General features: G+C 45.8%; 1 protein-coding gene across 2 annotated transcripts in view; it reads right to left on the reverse strand.

Moving 5' to 3' along the window:
• Positions 1–14,753, reverse strand: part of cdh24b (cadherin 24, type 2b) — a 112,546-nt gene extending 97,793 nt beyond the window's left edge. For both annotated transcript variants that reach the window (XM_086129092.1, XM_086129091.1), the window contains exons 1-2: positions 14,592–14,753; positions 8,897–8,955 (exon numbers count right to left, since the gene is read on the reverse strand). The gene's annotated coding sequence lies outside the window, so the exon portion shown is untranslated. The remainder of the gene's footprint in view (positions 1–8,896; positions 8,956–14,591) is intronic.
• Positions 14,754–23,240: the final 8,487 nt, after the last annotated feature.

Consider the following 23,240-nt stretch of genomic DNA (forward strand, 5'->3'; position numbering starts at 1 on the left):
TTATGTCACCGTCAGCAAATGTGGGGAAAGTATGGGCAGGGAAGCATGTGTGGTGGACACAGAACACGCCACAGGTGAGAAGACAAAAAAAGACGCATACTAACACTCGCGGTTGGAGCCGATCGATTTCCCATTCCCTCAATAATAGATGTGATGAGCACCGAGCGCTATCTGTCAGGCTTGACTGACCGAAATACAATCCCAAGTGGAAGCACACACACACACACACACACACAGCCATATAAAGACACCTGCAAGCTTCTGCGCAATGACAATATTAGATTCCAACACACTGCGCTGACTTGTTTCATGACTTGTAAGCTAACTTTGGAGAGCGTGCCGGCACAAGAAAAACAGAATGAGTTTTAAGAGCAAATCGTGCAGGCTGACTCCCGCCATGTCATCTCAGCGGTCACACACTGGTGCACTCTCATTCATCAAGTCAACTTGATCCATTTCAAATGCGATGAAACAAAAAGCGGCACATCTTTCTCTCTCCCTTGTGCTACATGCGTCTTTTAACACGTTCAGTATGATCAGATTGCCAGATAGCTAGCGGTAGCACGTAGCGACAGCGGGAGGTGAGCATGTTGCAGAAGTCGCAGTGAGTCAGAGCACAACGTGAGCGGTCTCTCGCTCAGCCCATATCTGTCAGGAACCCCTCGCGTCACTTTGCCCAGATGTGTCACACCGCAAATCTCGCACGCGCCTCACATATTTCCTTTAGCGCCAGCTGTTCCCTCGCAAATGCACAAGGATCATTAGTCTTCACCGAAAGATCAGAGGAGTTTGTCTATGTGAGGTTTTCCGTTGATGGGTGTCACCGTTTCCGTATACAAAGGGAGCGTGACGATTGGAGAGCGGGGGGGGGGGGGGGGGGGGGGGGGGTTTGGTAAAGTTGACAGTGTTGGGACAACAACTGAAAACATGTCAGCCCAACAAAGAAAGAATTCCAAGAAGAGTCGACGCAGACGTCAAATCCAATATTCGATGTGCGCCCCGCAAAAAATCGGAGCTATTGTCAGCCTTGAACGTGCCGGAGTATTCAAGAAGACAAAACGCACGGGCCATTCTGGAAGAGTCAGCCTGGTCGTCGTGGCGGCCCGCGTGCAACTGAACGCTGACACCGCGACCAGCAAATGCACAAAAGCACGAATTTCCAATGTGACGAGGGGCAGGCCTGCCTTCCGCTGAAATCAATTGCTCATTAGGTATTGTTTCAACTGACTAAGACACTAAATACGAGGATCATCCACTGGGAGCCGTTTGGGCCTCATGCACACCCACACACGCTTCAAGGTGAAGTGTGGCTTCGAGGTAAACACAATTCCTCTCTAATGTAACATTCTAATAAAATAAAGAGCTGCACACGAGCTGCAAGAACATGACGTACTGATCCTATAAACATTTGGGAAAGTTCTACTGCGGGGGTGTCCAAACTTTTGCTTTAGAGGGTCACAGACAGAAAAATGGAAGGATGAAAGGGTGACTTTCAAATTCCTCCGACACGCTCAAGAAAGCAATTCTATATTGTTTGGATTGTCGAGTTCATTTCATCAGCTTTCTGTTAAAAAGGTGTGAAGGCAAATGGTGGCGGACATTTCCAAGTTGTTGGGGTGGACAACAGTCCTCTATCTCGCAAAATAGACCCAGCAATGTCACTCGCTTACTGACCGCTTATTTGTATCCTCGAATACAGAGAAATATTCCAAAGTACATCCTCCCTTCTCACTCTGCCCACCTTCAACTTTTCTTTAACAAGCATTGCGGCCCATATCAATTTTTTCATTTTTTCATTCTCATGTCGTGGGCCGCTGAAAAATGGATGTCGGGCCGTAAATGGCCCCCGGGCCGTATTTTGCGCAAAAAGCGTAGGTACTTTCTGAAAACTTCCAAAGCATGTCCGAATTTCGCATCGAGCTTGTCACAGGTACATGAAAAGACACTTATGGTTCTTTTCTTTTTAAAGCGAGTCCATTTGAACCTCATCTTTTATTTGTCGGTATATAACCCCGCCAGCGTGAAGGACAGAGAACTCACTTTTTGAAAGAGGAAAGATGTGTCATAAAATGACAGGAAAAAAGAAGAGCGCAACCTGTGAGCTGTGCGGCGGAAGGCCGTCCTTTCTGACCGCGCTCATCCCCTTTCCATGAAATTTCTTTGGCCTTTTTCGGCTCCAGATTGTCCCCTATTAGGAGCAAAAGCTTTCGAGATTGCTCCCACTGTCGCCCGTTTCTAAAATGCAGTTAGGGCAGGAGCCACTCGGCGCTTCAGTTGTTGAAAGGCCGTTTTACAAACGAAATGATTACATGTTGAACATTCCCACCTCGCGTTGGGCTTCAAATGTATTCCTGGTGTTCCCCCTTCCTGCAATTTCTGTTATTTTATTCAGAGTCCAATGGCCCTCTGGCGACAAATGAAGGAACAAAGTGGGCTAAAATTGCTAGTTGAAGCCTTCTCAACTTGGGAGCGGTGGACTCATCTGATCGGAAACCGTCGCCATCATCATTGTCCAAAATGGAATGTTTATTTCATCCCATCCGTATCTGTGATGATAAACACGCCGGCTCAACAGCTAATGAAGTGAAACGGCAGAACGTCCACTGGGATTTCCCGTGACAACTTCTCAGACGGCTTTAACAGTGTGTGTGTAACATGTTCTGCATACAACATGACGACAATTTATTTCCTGCATTTGAAAATAATTGATTCGGCACTTTCGACCAAAACGTGTTTTTCAAAGCTTCCACGAAGGCATCAGAGTTCCAACCCTGCCTCCAGTATTTGTTAATTTGCACGTTTGTGTGTCAATGTTTCGCTGGAAGAGATTGGCAGCCTGCCCAGTTGAGCACTTGCATGTACTTGCGTCAGGACGGACTGAGAAATGCATGATGAAACGTGGGTGATTTTTAATTCTTATCACAAGGTAATGTCACAGATGGAGAAATAGGAATTGGATCATAAATAGGTGGCTGGCTACAGAAAAGGAATCCGCCGTACAAACCCGTGCAAGTGCTGCAACTACCCCTGACGGGACAAAAAGTCGCCAAAAACTTCCTTCCTCCTCCTAGAATGACAGATCAACTTTTACTCACATGGCCTAGTTGTACACACACAAGGGGGATTTTTATTGTATTTTTTTTATGATAATTGAATGGCATTCCAAGGTAGAACCAAAAAAAGGAAAACAAGAATGAGCCAAGCTTGACATCCCAGAGACAAGAACGAATTGGTGTGCAGCCACTCAGCACTTACAAAAGAGATTGAGCGGCTTTACAACATACACACACACACACACGCACACACGCGTACGCACGAAAGATCTAAAGCGGGCACGGTCTAGTTTGAGCCCTGTTCCGCCGCGCTGTGTTCACCGTGTAGACCGAGTCAAAACAAATGAGATGCTCGTGCAATAATGAACACGCTTCGTGTTTGAGCGCGACCGTGATAATTAGTCTCAAGATGGTTTGTCGAGAGAAGGTTCATCAAATATGGAGGCCGTTTGGCAAGCACTCAAGAACAAATTTGTATTCAGAGTGGGTGGGGTGTGAACACTAATGGTCGACTGTTTGGATCCGGCAGTTCCAACAAAGATTCTGACTACTGCGGGCAAAACGTTCGACAGACTCGAAGTAGAAACAACCTTGGTCAAACCCATGTGAGCGAAGACACCTTGCACACGGTTTCTGACTTTTTTTTTGTTCACTTGATTGCCCGTGTGCCCAGAGGACCGTACATCACCATTAAATGTTTCGGGCAAAAAAAAAAAATTTAAAAACTGGGCCCGCTGAACCGAGCCAACGACCCAAGGTCAGGCAAATGATTAACTCATTCACTCCCAGAGACGTTTTTAAACGTCTTTTCAGACTTGGTCCAGAATTGGCTGGTACTGAATGAGTTAAGGATGTTTTTCAAGTCTGAATCCAGCAAATGAGATTCCTCTTTGCATCTTTCCCGGTGCCTACGTCTCCCTAAGCCAGTCACGCCTGTGTTGGGCTGTGCGCTAACTGCCGTTAGCGGCGCGCGGCACACTCGAGATGATCAGCACTCCAGTCACGAAAACAGAATTATCTAACAATGTCTGTCATCGTACTCAGACTGACCCGTGAAAAGGCAGAATGGTGCCACGGGGCATCCAGACTGTCAAAAAAAAAAACAGGGAAGAAAATGTAGAAGAAGAATCGAGGCTAATTGCTTGCTTATCTGCACTTTGGCTTGTCATTTTTATTTACTGGAATGGCTGCAAAGACACGTTTTATCGAGACATGCAACACAAGCAGTTGCATCTCGTCTCGATCACACTTCCTATTTGGGTTTTGTTCCATTTCACATCACAGTCACAGAGTGCATGACTGGGCCGATGGATTTGCGACCGAAGATATGGAACAGGTTTGACAATTGGCGGCTACGACCGTTTTCCGAGCGGAAAAAAAAAAAATCACTCCAAACATACCACAGATTACCGCTTACCGATCGCTTACCGATAATCTTTCAGGGACATCTGAAAATCTGACTTTTGCTGATGCGGAGTGCAAGAAAGGCCTTGCGTTACGAATGTAATTTGTTCTAGGTCGTAACTTGATTCGCTCATGAGATGAGTGGCAGGACGTGATGAGTTTTTTGAGATAAAAGCTCGAACTAAGCCCGGCTATTAATTCATACGTGAGCCAAAAACTTTAGGTGTACGACAGTGTGTTTGACTGTATCGACCATTCAATCAATGGCTGATCAGAGACCATCACTCTTTAGTTACATTTTGGTTCGCAACACAATGCCAAAATTCAACCAGCTCAAAGGCTCATCGTCCAAAAATCAGCGTATGTGCTACAGTCTAGCTTTGGCACAAAAATATAAAATAAAATTACATACAGTATATATTCTTTGTTGGTTGTGCTTCCGTTTGTGCTTAGCAGGAGCTGCTTCTTGGTTCAAAAATTTCGATGAACAGATCGCTCAAAAATTGAAAACACTTCAATTAGCTCCCCGCGCTTGTCTACGATGACAAGGCGAGCTCTCTGACAGACTTTTTGACTTCTAAATTCAAGAAACAACGAATGGAAAAACAAAAACGGGACGAGACAAGATGACAAAGGGGCTCGAGTGCTGCGGATCCCGATTCAGGCTGTTGACGCATTTCTTGCGTTTTCTTTGGGATTTGTTTTTGGTTGAGTTGCATACACACAAGCAAAGAGACTTCAGCATTCCTCACGAGCGCTCAGTTCAACAAGCATAAAAGGAGGCGCCTGTGTGTGTTTCTTTTCTTTGTTCTTTTGCCTTTTTGGGAGGATTTTTTGTGACACTTCAAAGGAGGGCGTCAGCAAGGGCGGATAAGGAGAAAAATATATGCCCCAAGTCAGTCTTGGAACGTAACGGAGTACAAATATTTTGTAACTCGACTTGAGTGAAATTTTCATTGCTCTGTACGTTTTATCATACGGCTTTGATTCCTGACTGAGGAGGTGCTCGAAGCCCTTTTAAAATATTTTTTCATGTAAAAACACCCAAAATGTATTGACACATTTTGGCAGGAAATTATAGTGTTTTTGCTCATGTATTTTTACGTTTTGGCATTGAATGACTTCAGTGTTGGGTAATTATTTATTTTGACAGAAGAACCTAAGAAACCTTTTCTAAAGAAAAATGCTTCTCCTCTCTTTTAAAATCGAAATGTGCCCAAGTGCACACAGGCAGAAATAAGACTCACATCTCTGCAATGTCATATTAGGAGCTTATTGGGCCATGCTTGCATCCCTCCAAACTCATCGGCTCAGATATCATGACACTAATCGCCTCATTTCAAACCTGCTCTGTTTGTTTAGGAAATTGCAGCAATGCGGTGGGTGACCTTCTGCGACAAATATCAACTGCGAGTTAGATCGAAATGTGATGCCACTTTGGTGCAATCGCTGCAGGTTGGCTACACTGTGTGGTTTGAAGACAGCCCTCCTCCCATCAAATGGAAGCTGTATCCACCGGAGGAAGAAAAAAAAAAGACTTTTATGTCTTTCCGCTTTTCTTCATGTCTTTTCATTCTAGGCGCATGAATGATTCATAAAAACAAGATTTTTTTTTTTTGATTAAAGTACCCATAGGGAAAAAAATGATGTCCAGAGTGGATTTCAGAGGGGAGATTTGCCACATCTAATTGGACTATTCTTTGACATCATCAAACACTCCGAGGAGCGAAAAACAATGAAACGCAGTTGGAGTTCCAAGCACATCGAGCTCGGCTGGAGACACTCGGCGCACTGCGACTCAAGGACACAGTTATTAGATCAATGTTGATGATCTAGATAGACTTATAATAATGAAGGCACACCCTAGGGGATTCGGCGCAGCTTAGACAAAGTAAACATGGGCATCCAACTGTGGTTGACCACAATTAGCACAAAAGTTCTCTTTTCAGACTGCTACACGCACACACACACACACACACACACACACACACAGGCGCACATCAACACTGCGTTGGCCGCCAATGTTCTGCTACAAACCAAATTGCAATTATATTGGGCGTTGCAAGCTCCTCGGGGGGGGGCGTATCGATGATTCATTTTGTGCTTTATCAAAGAAAGAAGAGTGCCATTAAAAAGGGATCAGTCAGCCACCAGGCATGAGGACTCGGCGACTAATTGCCCATTCATCAAAAAGCCTCCTCAAGTGGATCGCAGGGGCTGAAATATCGCGCATGACAACTGAACCACAACACATTAATTTCAATATTGATGAACTTCATGCTCTGAGGCATACCCCCCCCCCCCCCCGCCACTCCCTGTGAGGAGCCTCCAAAGAGGCTGGAAAATGAAAAGATGCATACACCTGGACACATGCATGTGCAACACGCTGTACGTGCCACTTTGCGTTCTACGCATAATGAACCACAAACAGCCCGAGCGCATAACACATCGAACCATGAAGCATGCAATTAATCCAAAAGAATTTGGCATGGGATCGAACAAGTATTCCCTCAACTGCTGTGTTGTTTTTAGCTCTCTGTGGGGTGCCGTCACTTCATCAGCTCGGCGGTGATATCGGCGAATCTGTTTGAAAAGAGGCCCCGTGTCCATTTCACCTCACAACATGTCCGACAGGCTTTTACAAGAATCAAAGACTGGTTTCCAAAGATAACAGACTCGACGTCTCGTCTTTGTCTTTTCTGGACTCAAGACGCTATCGGGACGACCAGCGACGCAGCATTTTGAGCTCCATCCGTCTCCCCTTCCCGCAAATAGCAATTTCGCTATTTCATCCATCTTATGATGCACCCTATCTAAGCAGTTATTTGTTTTTTGTTTTAATTTGTCACGGAATTGTACATGCTGCTTCGCTGTCTCACACGCTGTGATCATCTGTATCTCTGCCGAGAATTCATCCATCTCTACGGCTCTCTTTTTCGAGCTTGGGCAATTTTGACCCTTTTTCCGCCTCTTTTTCTGAACTGCTGCATCAGCTGGAGCTAAATACTAAACCTTTGCCCCGAGGCGGGGGGAAAAGAGGCAACCGTAGCGTGCGTGGCTACAGCGCAGCTTCAGTTAAAACAGGCATTCAAAGAGTCACATGTGGGTTTGATGGCAAGTACGCATTTATCTGAGTTATTTCTTTTCGAACAGACCGATTTCAAGCAAAGGAACATTCGCAGACCCAGATGGTGCAGGATGTGTGGCTAAAGCGACACTTTGTCCAGATCGAAACGCAACAGAAGCACGAAAGTGCTGCGTCAGCCTGAGCATGAAAATAAGACATTAGAGCACAAGGTGTCAAAGTCAAGGCCCGGGGGCCAGATCTGGCCCACCACATCATTTCATGTGGAACACGAAAGCAAATCAAGCATGTCAAGTTCCATGATGCTTGCTAAAGTCAGAAGCAAAATTTCAAATTGTCCTATGTGATCCACAATAACAGTCATTATTCTTGACTTCTGATTTTAAAACTAGTTATTTATCCATTTGTTTTGTGCTGTGTATGTTCTACATGGGGAGGTGATTAAACATTTATATGGTTTCCCAAAATTCATAACTGCCCTCCAAGGCAAATCGTAACTACAATGTGGCCCGTGACAAAAATGAGTTTGACACCCCTGCATTAGAGCATTGCAAGACTTGGGCAATGAACATCCCCCGAACTGTTGGTTTGTTTATATGTCTCACTATGAGGCAACGACAATTAGGCTGGCACAAGTGACGCAACGTTGGTTGTCAGCACATGCCGCTAAGATAGGAATAGGTGTACAAGCTACTGATTGGAGCCGGATTCTGTACGAGGTAAGTCATTTTAAACTTGAAATGAAAACTTTTTGCCATTTTAGGAGTTAAAACAGCTGCCGACGCAGTCTTCTGGAAACAATTCCAGCCAAGTCGGTGTCCTGTGGGAGCAGCTGCAGAACACAGCAAGCATTCCGTTGATGTGACGGGCAAATTCGCCAAAGGATATACGGGATTCCAACGGTATTTGTGCGTCAAAGGTGTCAGCTTATACTGGATGCTTCTTTCTAACATCATAAAGACACATCCACACATATCTGGGGCTGATATGATAAGATGCAACTGTGTCGATTCACACGAGCGCCAGCCCATGCAACACACCTACGGAGTAAATCCGACCTCGGGCACGTACAGCATCTCACAAAATTACTGGCAACATTGCTGAGCGTGAAACAAAAAATGAACACTGAGATAAACTCCCCAAAAAACGGCAACTAAAAGCCTTGCCAGGAAGTTACGCCCACATTTCAAATGTTTCCCCCCAAAAAATGTCTTCTTCAATTCTGTGCTTTAAATCAGAATAAGTAAGACCGATGGAATTTGAAACTGACTCAAGGCTTCCTTCTATGTCAGAAGAGCACGGTGAGCTCTTCCTTCCTTCATCAGGATCAGAAATGTAAGTGATATCAACTCACGTGAACATCACTCGCACGTCTCAGTCTCCTTCAACGATGACTCTCCGGCGCCTGCTGCCCTGAAAATAGAGCAAGATAGGATATCAAAAGTAATGCACTGTAATTAGTTGTAGGAAAAAAAAAAAGAGCTCCCCGGAAATGGCTTGTGAAAACATTGTCTTGACTTATTGCGAATTGCGATAAAAATCCCGTTTCGTCGGCTCAGCATAACATTCGTGTTTTTGGAGCTTTCGTAACAGGATTTCTTTCGGAGTGGCATTTTGCCAGAAAACACTTTCACTCAAACGTAAGACACGACTACAGAATGAAACCAAAGATCACAACCTGTTTTTGGTACAATCGTAAATTTGGCAAGCGTGACAACGATGAGGTGTGAAAAATGATTTTTTTAAATTTTTTTTTTATCTTAACTCAAATCAAAAAATCAAATCAATAACTAGACAGGAACTGCACCAACAATGTCATCAAATCGTATTATTTCCCAGTAAAGTACTGAAGTGATGAATGAAACTCGCAAAAAATACTGTCCATGTCATGTCATGTCATGTGGGGGTTGTGTTCATTTTTGGACTGCAAACTTGGATTTCGGTTTTCTGCATTTGTCCGAGATTCAGTCAATGTTCCTGCTGGGTGTCACTCATGACCAACACTTCGTTGTTGACCAACAGAGAAGCTACAGAAAAGAATTGACCACCTAAAATAGTAACCAAGATCAATGACGCCAAGATCTGAACTGCAATTATTGAAATCCACCTTTTGATAAAAAATCAACTCACTCCATGATTTAATTCGGTGGAGTCTGTCACTTGAACTTCATTAGATACTTCCAATAAGGTTGCGAAAACTGCTCTGAGCAGCGATCATTAGGTAGCACTCAATTCTTGGCTCATACTCAACATCACATCAAAAATAATTCCAGGATATTGTCACTTTGGCAAGCCGATCCTATTCTTCATCCAGTGTCACCCTCCCCTCCCCCCACCAAAAAAAAAAAAACCTTACAAGCGCATAAGTGGAATAAACTTTCGAGCGCGACCATCTTGCGACTTTCTGGTCCGTTTGTTTTCAGGGCGCTTTGTAAATATGCCGAGAACACACATTCACACCAGGACACACATTGCGCCCTGAGCGTTGCTGCTGTCTTCGGAGCAGGGAAAACTTGTCCTTTTATCGCCAGAGTCCTCCTTTCATCTCACCCATCCAACTCAGAGCTGGACGTGCCAGCACCGGCCCAGCATTTGGAAGACGGACCGCCCACAGGGAGCAAATATAGGATGTGGAAACTGTCCAGATAAAGCCTTTGATCATGCATGACTTTTGAAGCACGGACGAGGTGCACACCCCAATGCGCATTAAAAGGCAGTGATGGGACCGTGACCAACAGCGACACCATCTGAAAATGCCCCCCCCCTCCCGCAGAAGACTGAAAACACCGCTCCATTCAACCATATCATCAGAATGACTGCCCCCCCCCCCACCCCCAGCCTTCCTCCCAGCATCCATGTCTCGACAAAACAAGGAGGTCGCCATGTCTCGCTCTCACCCCAATCTTGGGAGAACATTGCATCATGGGACGACAAAGGGTTCGACGCTTTGGAACCGAAGGCGGCCCTTTGATGAATTCCAAGCTTTGACCGCTGAGCGTCAGCAATCGCGGGGCTTCACCTCTCTTGATTGATCACCGTCAAAAAGGGACACCGAGGAAACGTGTCCCTCATCATCTTTCACATCTGGGAGAATTTTTAAGCCAGCGGCACGTATGGGCGGAGAAAAGAAAATGGCTTGTCAGTCACTCACCTGGAATCGGTAATTGGAGAAGCGATTGCGGAGAAGGCGCTCCCCGCGATGTCACCAGCCTGTTTCCTTCCCCCTTCAAAAGACTGACAGCAGCAGATACGCACTTTGCCGAAGGTTTGATAAAGCTTTTGGAATCTTTGCCGTTCCTGAGAATCAAGATGGAAGTGAAGGGATCTTAAGATCTCTGAAATTCCTCCTTTCCTTTCCGATAAGAATCACTTGCAAAAGGGGAACGCCGCCATGATGTTGCGGCTGGCCCTTGGGGAGCGTTCATGTCTTGATCACCAAGAATTTGTTTTCCCATTGCTGGGAAGCTGCGCTGTCGCATTCATCGCACAGCATTGTCGGCCCATGAATATGGCGCGCGTCCGTCGGCTGCCGCGCACTCGGGTCTGCTGAGAATAGCCCCCGCGGATGCTCGTCTTGGGGGTTCTCCCACTCTCATTAGGAAGGAATCAAAGAGAAGTAAAGGCTCACTGATCATTTACCGCATTCCCTGTGTGCTTGCGCCACGATCGGGGGGGAGGAGCTTATTTCCCAACGCCAAATGGTGATAAATGAACTTCACAAAAGGCTGAATGTCTGATGGGAGGGACACATCGAGTTAGCATGGAACAGTCTTTCGTCGCTATTTCGCCAGTCGTGGCAAAACATTACAGCCAAGGCAGCAACTTTGTCAAGCGCACGCTAACATCTCTGACTTTTGTCTTTTCAGCACAGATACGGTCTTATTTTTCTGGAGATGGTAGTCCATCCATGGCCGTCGTCAGCGGTAACTTTTCCCGTCAGATTGGCTTTTGCATGATGTGCATAAATGTAGTTGAGATTGAATCAACAGCGCTTCTGCTCATGACAGCCAAACAGAAAAAAAAAAAATGTTTACACACAATCTGCAGAACTTGCCATGATCCATACTAGTTTGTCACTGAATTACCTTGTAGAACAGGGGTGTGCAAACTTTTTCGTTTGAGGGCCGCGGACAGAAAGATGGAAGGGTGAAAGGGCCACTTTCAAACTGTTTGAAACGCGCTAAAGTCGGTCAAAAAAGCAATTCGATATTGTTTGTATTGTCGAGTTCATTTCATCAGCTTCCTGCTTAAGGTGTAAAGGTAAAGAATGGAGGATTTTTTGGGGTGACCAACAGCCCTCTCTCTCACAGAATAGATCCGGCTCTGCACTTAACAGCAGCCAAAACTCCACATTCAGAACCCACAAAACAAAAAAACTATAGCAAGGTGACCATTTTTCAAACAGTTAAATGAGGATCACTAGTGAGACGTCTTCATATATCAGCCATTGAGCGCTAAGTGGAAGAAACTATTTTTACCTCTAAAATTCTATTCACTCGAGTGTTTTGTAGATGAATTGTGTTTTTCTTTTAATCATAAGAGGTTTCTTTGTTTCTTCGAGTACAGAGAAATGTTTCTGCAGTACACTTTCTCCTCTCACTCTGTCCACCTTCACCTTTTTAACTCACTTTGTGGCCCATGTCAAATGTCTTTTTTAGTATTAGAGATTTTTTGGGGGGGTATCATGTCGCGGGCCGCTGAAAAATGTTGAGTAATCTGTTCAAAGGTGTCTCGAGAAACACGTGCAGATGAAGAATCAGTGATGACAGCAGTTGTGATTTTGTGGCCTCATTTACATTTTAATTAATTTTGAGTCGTTTGTATCTTTGCCAACGTGGACCTAGCGTTTGGTTTTCATTTAACGATGTATTATCCACGTTGGTTTTGTGAAAATGAATCGATTGCATGCTTTACGCTTGCTATCATCGAACTTTTTTTCCCCATTTATTTATTTATTGGCATCAAAGGACGACTTTCTTGACGAGACGGCGTGTTGTTTTGTTTTTGTTTTTAATTTTCTGATGTTATAGAGCCCTGAAAAAATGGTTGTTGCCAAGCGTAGCCGCTAATGGAGATCGGAGTCAAAAAAAGGAATCATTTGATTACGGTACTGTGCCCCGGTGGCACGCTGGATTTTCACTGCAGAGGCCAGATAAAAGCAGATGATTAAACGCATGTCACCCCCATTACGCTAGTGAGCCGCAAACTTGGACGGCGCCGACGATGTAACTATCGTCTCAAAGCAAGAGAGGGGATTCGTTCTCGCCATGTGTGCCTCCGGACTGTTTCAAAGGGTGTCCTGAATCTTTGCTTTCTTTCACGACATCTTTAGCCATCGCGGCAGTGCACTTAAAACGAGGCTTTGGGTGTCCGTCTCATCGGTTTCTAGGCAGGATGTCTTCAAAGGCCGCACCCGCTTCTTCCTCTTCCTTCCTTCCGTTTGCTTTTCTTTCAAATCGACCCCCATATTTCTGTCCAGAATGAATCATGTTTCAAATGTTCACCTGTTCCCCTTTTGAATTGACCATCTGGGCGTACCTGCGGGATCTTAACTTGTTGGGCTGAATCAGTGAAAACAATTGACTGGGTTGGGGCGGGGGAATAAAGAAGTAAATACATCTGTGAGCATAAAACATCACTTTTCACACAATGTTCTACAAACAAAACGCAGAGCAGAGAAACCGCAAGCAGAGTGAAAAGTCATTCATCCGCACGCTTAAACAGAGCGGTGACATTGACACGCAGTTGCAGCCTGATGCCACGCCGATGTATAATACATGAGCCATCTGCATACATCAACATGTCTGCCACTGATCAGCGTCATTACAGCCACTTAAGACCCTCCATATGCACGTATGGCGCGTATGCGATCGCATTCGTTCCCCACGTTAGTTGTTATGCGATCGACCAGGGGCTTTGGGTGCACAGCTTTCCCTCTTGAGAATTGACCCAGCTTTCAGAGTGGAGTGTATCAAAACCTCTCTGTGCCCCCTTCCCCCTGTAGCATCAACATATTATATATAGATGTGGCAGACCCACTTTTCTTGCTCTTTACAAAGACATAGTACAATGACGGGCTGCAATAATCGATGAAACCTGAGAAAAGAGGTCATAAATCCAAGCAAATGTATTTCCCGGAGGCCCAATCGAAGTCGCGCGGTGCCACAAACATCACCGTGAAGAGGGACGTCCTGGCGTGCGTACAAATAAGCCTTTTGCACGAGCGCAAACGGCTCGTGTCCTCCGGATAGGAGGCGAAGTCGTGACCATCAGAGACTTCTGGGGTCACGTCATAAATGGATGCGATCCGGTGGGGCTTTGGTCGCCGATCGAGATCATTAGAGACGTGATGAACCGGAAGGAAATAGCACATATGGTGGCGGGGAGCAGGTAAAAATGTGCTGGCCCCGGAGGCTGCTGTCGCTTGCTCGGCGTGTGACAAGACAGTCAGTCCGTGGGCTGCTGTTCCTCAGTCTCGGAGGGGAGGGGGGGCGCACACACCGTCTGTTCCGCGTCCTCCCCGGCGCGTAAAACCAGCCACCATAAAAGTGACAACCCACGCGTTCGTTTATTTGTTTAGAATCGATCAACACTTGATTCATCAACTGCGTCCGGGTCGACGAGGGGTGGCGGGGTTGTACGTCGCCAATTGATTGGAGACGTAACCCAAAGAAGAGCGCGCCAGTGGACACCAAATTCCAATTTGTTTGCATCGAGACAAACGTTCAAACGCGACAATCGCGCCGAGGTTCAATCAAGTCATTTCGAGAGGAAGTCAAATCGAGTTGGGACGATCGGGATTCCGCAAATACGCAGAACGCAGCATGTAAAACACGCACGTTGCAATTAAATCGCTGGAGGTTTACGCTAAAATGATGAATTTCTTACGGGGTGAAGATCGGAAATGGACAGAAAGGGGTGAGAGAGCCCCAGAATTGCAAACGACGACAAACTGGCTTTGCTCCTCTCAGTCAGTCTGACCTCTGCTGAACGCGCTCGCATCGACAAGAGGACGTGCAATGATTTGGGCGAACCGGTCGTTCGTTTACCTTAGACGGGAGATCTTGGCCGAATAGTCTCAAGTTGCGTCGCTCGACTCGGTGTGCTCCGGTCCTCTCTGTCGCGTAAACCTGAGTCCAACCAACGGGGACGCGCGCGCGCGCGCACACACACACACGAACACACACTCGGGCTCGGTCGCTCTATCTTGATCGCGCTCTCTTTTCCCCTTTCCTCTCTTCTCTACCAGCACGACTGATAATCGAGCGTTCACATGAAAAAAAAAAAGAATCGTCTAACAGTGACGCTTCTAAAATGTGAATTTAAGACATGCCCAGCCATCAGAGTATTAAGCATGCCAAACCTTTAAATCGGTGCTTTATAAAAATAAATACTTTAAAAAAACAAATCCTTAATCATGAAACACCTCGGGGATATTTTGTTTTGAGACAAACGGTGTGAAGCAATTTTCACCCCTGAAAACCTCCTTTAACTTTGCTCCACAAATGTTCATGTGTGTCACAAAATATAGATCGTTTTTCCCTTCATTCTGGGCCATATAAACAAATAGCTTGTGGACAAAGAGATGCTGCCTCGTTTGCTTTGTTCAGTGCGCAACAAGAAGTGAGAGTTGTGGCCCGACATTCCAGGCTGCTTCAGCGTGTACCTGTTCTCAATGCCAAGAAGAACATCTGTCACGTTGCGTGGTGGTGGTGGACCCCAAAAAGCAGGCAGGAGGGGGGCGCAGGGTGAACTTGATGAGTTGTATTGGATAAAACACAGAAAACTAAATCCAAAACAAACATAAAAGTCCTCAAAACAAAAATAATCCAAAGTAGAAAACCAAAACCATGACTGAGGCAAAAAACTGTCAATAACAGAAACATGACCAATAACATGACCTAACCATGACAAACATACATGACGGCCACAAAGAAACAAACAATGACCCGACACTGAGTGGAATTGGATAACAAGCAACAGGTGTGCAGCTGCAGGGTGAGCCCTACAGTGCCACCTGTTGGTCACAAACAGAATCATGACAACATTGCCGTGCTGCTGATTTTACTTTGCGTATCCGAGCAATTTCAAAGTTCCTGATTCATCGAGCTCTTATTTTTGTGTCATTTATCAAGTGATTTTTTTTTCCCCCTGATAGCTGGAAGTTGGGTTTCAAATCTCGTCATAGAACTTTTTGGCATTTGTATCATGATTGACTAAACGGAACAAGTTGACATGCACGAGTGTGTCATCGTAGTATTGGAAGCCTTTCCGGTTTATCATTAACGTGAATATGCACACTGAGCCATCAGCTGATTTAAACTCACGACTCAGACCCTCTTCGTCATCATTATCATCGTCACTTCAAATATCCATCAACTCAACTGCATTTACCAAAGACCAAATTCTATCTCCCATCCATCTCTCTCTCTTTCTCTGTCTCTCTCTCTCTCTCATATAATTTTTTTAATTGTTTTTTTTCTTCCAATGCTTCAGGTGTCCGGCGTCCACTTTACAGTACACTTGTCGATTAATTCCAGCCGACGTCCTTTGAAATAGAGGGAGAAAAAGAAGGAGACAAAAGTGTGATCGTTCGAATAGAAAAGAAGAGGGACTGCATGACAGAATCACAGGACAACAGGCCAGCCAGACAATGGCGCCTGAAAGCACGCGTTCATCCACCCGGCAAGAGAGTGCGCGTGTGCATGCGCACGTGTGTGCATGTATGCGTGAGAAAGAGAGAAAGATAAAATGATCAAAGTACATATTGTGTATCTAACATGAGTCCGTCCGCTGTTTCTTTCCGCATGCTTTGATCATTCCCCCCCCCCACCCCCCGGCCATTGCTAAGGCCACTTTGCTTTTTTTTTTTGGAGCCCGGAAAGTCTGTTTTGCCATGTATGTTTGGCAGGCAAAAATACTTGGCCAGGCTGTAGCACCAAGCTGGCTATACCAAACACAGAACCAGAAAATCACTTTTGGGCACAGCATCAAGAGACAACATGTGCCGCAATCAACCAGTCTCAAATTCAGCCTGCGTGTCTTCATGGCATTCTTTTTTTTGGGGGGGGGGGGGTTCTAAGACGGCGGCCCGGTAGTCCAGTGGTTAGCACGTCGGCTTCACAGTGCAGAGGTACCGGGTTCGATTCCAGCTCCGGCCTCCCTGTGTGGAGTTTGCATGTTCTCCCCGGGCCTGCGTGGGTTTTCTCCGGGTGCTCCGGTTTCCTCCCACGTTCCAAAAACATGCGTGGCAGGTTGATTGGACGCTCTAAATTGTCCCTAGGTGTGAGTGTGGGCGTGGATGGTTGTTCGTCTCTGTGTGCCCTGCGATTGGCTGGCAACTGATTCAGGGTGTCCCCCGCCTACTGCCCGAAGACGGCTGGGATTGGCTCCAGCACCCCCCGCGACCCTAGTGAGGATCAAGCGGTTCGGAAAATGGATGGATGGATGGGTTCTAAGACTTTACACTCGAGTAACCATGTCTGACTGCATTGGAAAGGTTGTCTTCAACTAGATTACAGGAACCTCTATTTTCAGAGAGCCCTCACGGTGGCTTTCCATCAGCGATGAAATGGATGTTGGTGAAATAACAAATTTTCAAGGCTTCGGCCTTCACTCTACTACGGCGATGAATTGAATTGTAGTTGGGGGGGGCGGTGGTGTTCACGGCCATGAGAAATGTCATTTGGAAAAAATCTGCGACAGCAACTCTTCCCACAAACAGCGGAACGCGATACTGCGGAGCCTGGATTAGAATTTGGCTCGTCAGTAGGCAGGAAACACCGTGACCGAAGGAGTTCAGGTCAAAGTTCAAGTACAAGTGCATTCTCATTACTCCGCTAGTCATGAGTAACCTAAACTGCACTAAGTGAACTTAATTTGACCTTCTCTAAACTTGGGAACGCACCATACGCTCTCAAAGAAAGCACTCAGTGAATTTCAGAATTTATCGGTAAGAGGTGGAGAACTCAGGTCAATGGTAAAGGTTAAAAAGCAGAGCTCCTACTACACTATGGATGTTGGTATGAATTTTTTATTTATTGCCTTTTAGAAATGTCTGTGTATTTTGAATGGCTAATTATTGCAATTACAAACTCCTGAACCAGCTTTCATGCTAATACACCACAAGAGGATTTCGGCTGGCGCAACAACATCATCCACGACTGAAGAGGTTTGTGAACAATTTCATTGAAAGGAAAAAGACAGACTTGAATTTCTCACGATGATGGCAACATGACTTGCCGCGGCCAAACCACCGCTGCAACCGAGTGTTTTGTGGCCTGTTAATGAGTGTTCGAGTTACCACACTGACATCAAGATGGTAGTCAGGGCCATAATTATTCTTTGGAATCCTTTTCCCAGACAGGGTTTCACAGGAGACTCAATTGCTCCTATTTCTGTCAACCTGTTGAGGAATTACTGCCAAGATACTCTTTATCCCCCCCCCCCCCGCCCCCAAAGGATCGACAAGTCACGACAACACACTTGAGAAGGATTTTCCCTTGTCCTTTCGAGCCGCCCATTTCTCGCACATCTGCGATCATACATGCATGTTTTGCAGGGCACTGCTGTGTGCGATGTAGCAGGGCAGGGGGGGGGGGGCACTTCCCGCTGCTACTACAAAGCTTTGATGGGTACATTTTTCTATACTGCAGGGAAAAGATAGACCGACAAATGTCCCGCACATGCTGGAAGCTGCTCATCGAAATATACGTGTGAGGTGGCGGGAAAAGCGGCATCGGGTACGTGTTATCGACAAGCAGGTAAGCTTCAACTGTCCTTCCTGCCGCAGGAAACATTCAGCCTTCTCGGCAGACAGACGGGAGGAGAGGCAGGCAGAGTGACAGATAGCATGACGGAAGCAGACGGCTGTGCGCTTGCATGATGGTGGTCCGCATCTGCGGTCCGCTACAGCTTCTAACATACCCGGAGCAGTCAGGATGGCATAGCCGCCGCACGCTATCGTACAAAATGGAGTGGAGACAGACAGATGCCCTTCACTCTGTTGGGAAGATGGCACACCTCTGCACACACACGCGCACAAACATCGTCCTCCTCCCCTCCACCTGTCTGCCCCTTTGCTGTCAGGCAGCCAGACAGGAGGTGATGTTTGCTCCCTCGAGCGCCGTCGTCTTCTCTTTGTCGCTCGTCCTCGTACATACGTCCTTTCCCATCCATTCCTTTCTATTATGTGTGGCATGTAGCGTTTAAAGTGCCGCCGTCCTCACAATAACGCCGCAAAGAGTGACAGCTCGGCACAGACCGGTCTATTGGCGTCCGCTCATGGCTAGATTCCAGATATGACAGGGGGGGGGCTCTTTGCCAGAAGAGAGGCCGGAGCGATTGTCTGAATGCAAATGACCATATATGGAGCTATTATTATTGAAATGATATTCTAATTTCTGGATCATCGTTTTTTTGTCCCCCGGGTTGACTGAAAGTCAACTTTGGGGAATCAATCGTGTCAGCATGTGAAAAGCCGTCGATCTGGGAAAGTCGCCTGAATCGGATGAGGAAGAGGAAGATGAGAACCCCGCGGAGAAGGGAAGGCGGCTCTGCGGCGCTATATCGGGAGGTTGTTGTTCACACGGACGCACGTGGAAAATATTCCAAGGGAAGTCATCGCTGTGGGTCTGAAATGGAAGGGCTGTGTTAGCAGTCCAGCTGGTCACACTTGTACATAATCGCTCTGTTGATTCCACCTGGCAACGTTCGGACCAGAGTGTATCACTGCGGGAAAATAAATGAAGAGACCACTCTTGTTTTTTTCAATGCACATTTTAAACGCCGAATAGAACTCAAGGCGCATTTGTTTGGACCGATATCGCAATGGTGAGAGACCGTGAACGAACCGCATTTCCCACCCTCGTGTCGCAAAAGAAGCATTCGTGCCTTCGGGATGAGACGGTGCACTTCTGAAAACTACCAATATGATCAACACGGAGTGAAACTTCGAAGGTCGATGCAATATGTTCGAGGATGACCTCCATTTTAGTCAGATTTAGAAACAATTGTCCCGCAGGAAATTAAAGAAAGAAGTACGGCGAAGTGGTGCTCCCCACATCTGCCAAACGGCCGTCGGGACATCTCTGTGTGGAGTTTGCAACTTCTCACAGTGCTCGCAGGGGTTTTCTGCGGGTACATGTTTTTTTCCGTGTGAATGCGAGTGATTCTATGGGTGTTCATGAGTGACAATTATGAGGATTCGTCTTGAGACACCGCGATACATCCGCAAATGTGTGCACTGGGCAACCGCACTAAATATCAGACCAACACTGGAGTATGCGCACCTCTGACATTTCTTTTCATGGGGTGGCTTGATAAATGAGCCAATATTACATTTCAAGCATATGTGCTCGTGTCTTGGGTTCATGCATTTTTACTGGGAGGATGTTTCTACATTTTTAATGGTGTGATCACAATAATATACTCGGGGTAATAACCTGCTAACTCCGGACCGGAATATGCTATCAAAGAGGATGCATACATTTAGACTCATCTAAATAAAAGATGCAACAGTGCCAAGAAGAATCATACCTGCGAGCATGACGTTAATGCGAAAGCGGGACAATTACTTACTTGGCCGAGAAATTATCCGCATCATGATGAGATGAACGTTAGCGGCTTTGCCGAGCATATTAATTGTAGCGTGCATCCTAGAGAGGAAGAAAATATGCACAACGGGGCCTCCGCAACCAGATGCGAGCCGTCTACCAGCTGGAGCTCAAATGCAAAACAACCTGTAAAGAGCCAAATGGAACCTTGAAGCAGAAGATATTGTTGACACAAACAAGCAGCTGCACCACCAGAAGAAGAGAAACAGGTAAAGCGGCCGCGCCGCTGGCGAATTCAGCCTCGTTTAAGCCGCTACGGCACGCCGAACATTTTGCAACACCTTAAAGGGCTCCCTGAGAGCTTTAACAGCCTTTTATGTCGGAAGTACAGCAGGTCAAATACTTTGCTTCCTTGAACAAGCATGAGAAGAATCTCATCCGTCAATATCTCATCACTTCCAATGGTGATGCATGCGCAGCATGGGATTAAAATCGAATGAGAAGTTTCGATAGACAACATGAGGGAGTCTCATGGCAGACCCCAGAATGTGAGCCATCACCACCTGCAGAAACATTGCCATTCAAAGATGGCACAAAACCAATGAACAGCGAACTGACTTCAAGTGCAAGAATTCATTTTGTGCATCTTCACCCCCCACAAAAGTCAAGTGGTGCACCGGTAACGACCGGTTCAGGGTGTAGTCTGCCTTCCGCCCCAAGTCAGCTAGCATAACTCTCCAGCAACTCCCTGCTACCGCGACACCATCAGCGACTGAGAATCGATTTTCACGATATGTCTCAAAGCAAAGGTGACGCTACCACTTTCCTCCAGCAGATGGCAGCGCGGAGCCGATTTGTTGTGCTGAGTCGACGGGCAGAAGCGTTCGACAGTCTCAAAAACATCATTTTAATGAGCCACGCAGCAGGAGCAAAGCAAATTGAAAAACAAGAAATGGCGGCTGGTGAAAATGCTGCGGCATCTTCTTGCCCACTGATGGCACTGGCCAGGAACATGTTGTCAGATTCCACCATTGGCATTTGGCTGAAAATAAATGTCAGAAAGAGTGACTGACGTTCATCTAACAGCGGATAAGGCATGAATTATTGACAAAAATCACAAGGTGTCACGAACGGTGGTGGTGGTGGTGGACCCCAAAAAGCAGGCAGGAGGGAGGAGCAGGGTGAGCTTGACAAAAGGTATTCATCAAACACTGAGAAAATTAAATCCAGAACAAAGACCTGAAAACAACAAGAACCCAAAGTCACGAGCAAAAACACAGACAAACAGAACCACAAACAGGAACCAAAACCATGACCTGACCCAGAGTGGTTGGGCAGGGTGTCCTTTTAACAGAGAACCTACTAATCACATGAGGACCAACAGGTGTGCCGCAGTCGGAGCAGCCCTACAGAGACACCTGTCGGACCGACCCAAACAGATCAGCTATGACACAAGGTGGTGGTATCTCTGAAGGTCTTCAATTCAGTGCTCAACTTCGTCACGCCAAATCAAATAAAGTACAATGAACCCAATGGGGCTTTTTCAAATGCGCAGCTAGGAAACACAGGGATGCACAAGTCTTGCAAATTCTCAATAAAGCTCACCCTTTCTGCTCCAAAGCTTCCTAATGAATCAATTCATCACCTGGTGCTTATCAGCAGACGCATAGTTTGTTATATAATAAAGCGAGAGGTTTGACAACACTGTTGAAAATACCATTCTGCTCGCTCCATTACATGGGTGACAGCTGATTAATGAAACGTAATACTGCGCAACATATTCAAGAAAGCTCATTTTCAAAATGACCTTGCGCATTATAATTCATGAATTTATGATCCAATCCCTCCAGTTTAAACACACTTCTCAGGTGTTCTGTTTCCGCTCGGCGCCTTCTTTTTTCACTGGGGCGACATCCAAACGTGCCTTGCTCTTCACCTTCCGGCAACTGCTGGCCACGTTCTTGGTCATCCAGTCTGCCGGTGGCTCTCGCAACTGCAACTCCTGAAACTCCTGCCACCAAATGGTCATACAAACGAATGTACTGTTCATGATTTTGACAGATAGCGATTCCTAACAATATTAATCTCATAATGTAATATGTATATTCCCACGTCCATGCTTTTTTTTGGTCCCAATTGTCAAACCACGAACAGGCAAAACCTCTGAATGTATGTATCCACCTGTGTATGTTTGTGTGTGTGTGTGTCTGCGTGTGTGGGTGGGTATGTAGCACAACATTTCCAATTGCAAAGTTTCTTTTAATGAATGCCACTTTCTGTGCGGAACCAACTTCTGCATCTGGCCCCTGGTATAGTTAGTTTTGAGCAGAGTGTTGCAATACTTTGTTTGTTGAAACGCGTTTCAATGTAGCCAGAGGAGAAAAACAGACCGAGATGAATTTTTTTCACAGATAATGAAAAAAGACCAACAGAAGAGAGCAGTGGACAGGAGAGAATAGACGTACTGTACCTTCAAAACAGTCCAATGAATGAATTCTTCCCATTCTTGTATCTTATCTGGCTGAAATGACAGATTTGCTTCAGTGAGATTCACCTGCAGTCTGCAGGCATGAGACCTGAATGTCTGTTGAATTTGTTGAATTTATTTATTAAAAAATGTCATTTTGTCAAGAGGTTGCGCAAAATAAAATCAGGGGGATCCTGATCCATCTTCTAAGTAGGCTGCGCTTCCACTTAAAAAATTTAACTGGATCCAGATATTTATATTTTGTGCAGCCACATGACGAAATAAAATTGAGGACATTCAACACACCCTTTTTTTTCACAATTGATTGAAAGTGTGAAAAAAAACGTTTGTTGAATTTACTCAATTTTATTTCATCAAGTGGTTGCATAATATACAATAATCTGGGGGAAATGGTGTGTTGAATTTACCGTATTTTCTGCACTATAAGGCACTTCGGCGTATCAGGCGCACCTTCAGTGAATGGCCTATTTTAAAACTGTTTTGATATAGAGGGCACACCGCATTATAAGGTGCATAGAACAGAAGCTGCAATAGTGCCTGCAGATGCGTTATGCATCCACTCGAGGGAGCTATGCTAAAGTGAATACAATACAATACAGCCTTATTTATATAGAGCGTTCACAACCGTTGCAGCTGTAACAAAGCGCTTTACAGAA

This window comes from Hippocampus guttulatus, chromosome 14 (genome assembly GCF_054856545.1).
Source record: "Hippocampus guttulatus isolate MCC_2025c chromosome 14, RoL_Hgut_1.0, whole genome shotgun sequence".
Classification (NCBI taxonomy): domain Eukaryota; kingdom Metazoa; phylum Chordata; class Actinopteri; order Syngnathiformes; family Syngnathidae; genus Hippocampus; species Hippocampus guttulatus.